Source organism: Nomascus leucogenys, chromosome 22a (genome assembly GCF_006542625.1).
Source record: "Nomascus leucogenys isolate Asia chromosome 22a, Asia_NLE_v1, whole genome shotgun sequence".
Classification (NCBI taxonomy): Eukaryota; Metazoa; Chordata; class Mammalia; order Primates; family Hylobatidae; genus Nomascus; species Nomascus leucogenys.
Window position 1 is genome coordinate 138,836,579 of NC_044402.1, and position 1,568 is coordinate 138,838,146.

The 1,568-nt window shown below is 42.7% G+C and overlaps 1 non-coding gene across 1 annotated transcript; it reads left to right on the plus strand.

Moving 5' to 3' along the window:
• Window positions 1-966: 966 nt before the first annotated feature.
• Window positions 967-1,069, plus strand: LOC115832563. The gene has a single exon (XR_004028094.1). It is a non-coding gene; the product is annotated as a U6 spliceosomal RNA (small nuclear RNA).
• Window positions 1,070-1,568: the final 499 nt, after the last annotated feature.

The following is a 1,568-nucleotide window of genomic DNA, read 5'->3' on the forward strand; positions in this document are numbered from 1 at the left end:
GGGGCTCCAGAACCAGCGAAGAGCCTGAGAACGGGGGCGGGGGATAGGGGAAGGAGAGTGAGAGGCATTGCAGACAGATCAGAACTGGCCTTGGCGAATCTAGGTACAGAACCCAGGCTGCCCCTACCCAGGGTCCTGCCGGGTGTCATCCCTCACCTGGGAAGGCAGGATCGGGAGGGTCTCTGGTGTCTTTCCCTGGGCACCCAGTGTCCTGTGGTTTATTGTGTTCGTGTGATGGGCGTCAGTCCTGCAGCAGCACTGGGAGGACAAGAGGTGGGCCCTGGGGGCTTGTGTTTCCCAAGCCTTTGCTGCTGTTATCTTAGTTACCTTTATTGTTTTCCTTTCTGATAACCGAATTCATATTAATTCATCTAGAAAACCATAAGAAGTAAATAAACATCACTTGTAAATCCCACCTTCCAAAATTGACCACAATTTATAATGCTAGTTGCTGATATGTATTCATTTTCTCATCGTGTATGTGTGTCTGTGTGTTTTACAACCTTGTCTATTACAATCTGTTGTCCGTATAACAAACACAGAAGCACCCGCTTATACCATTGGGACTATGCTGCTTACGGTGTTACGTAATGTTGACTTCTTTTTATTTTCCATAAACAATTTTACTACATTTCTTCCCTGTCACTAACTGATGTTCTCTTAACCATGATTTTAAGTTTCATTGAAGGGGCACCTTATTTTAGTTTAGTTGTGTATATTTTCTCATTTCTATAATAATTTCTTCTTTAGTGCATTATGAAATACATGCTTCTGTTTTTTTTCTCCTGGGTTCTGTTTTTATTATTGATTTCTGATTTGATTGCATCTTGGTGAGAGAATGTGGCCTGCCCAATACCGATGCTTTGAACGGTGTGGAGGCTGCCCTGATGGCCCAGCACATGGTCACTTTCATGAAAGCTCCATATATTTTTTTCACAACTTAATTACTTTATTGGGCTTAACGAATAGCACTTCCTGCTCACTGTATTAAAATTGGAATGATACAGAGAAGGTTAGCATGGTCCCTGGGCAAGGATAGCACAAAATTTTTGAAGCATTCCATATAATTAAAAAACAATATTTTGACATATCATTATATTTTTTACTATAAAATACACATAACAAAAATAACCTTTTTTTTGAGACAGAGTCTCACTCTGTTGCCCAGGCTGGAGTGCAGTGGCACGATCTTGGCTCACTGTAACCTCCACCTCCCAGGTTCAAGCGATTCTTATGCCTCAGCCTCTCGAGTAGCTGGGCCTACAGGCATGCACCACCACACCTGGTTAATTTTTTTGTATTTTTAGTAGAGACAGGGTTTTGTCATGTTGGCCAGGCTGGTCTCGAACTCCTAACCTCAGGTGATCCACCCACCTCAGCCTCCCAAAGTGCTGAGATTACAGGTGTGAGCCACCCTGCCTGGTCTACCATCTTAACCATTTTTTAAGTGTATAGGTCAATGGCATTAAGTACATTCATACTGTTGTACAGCTGATCCCTAGAACTTTTTCACCTTCCAAAACTAAAGCTCTGTATCCACTAAACAGTAACTTCCCATTTCCCCTACC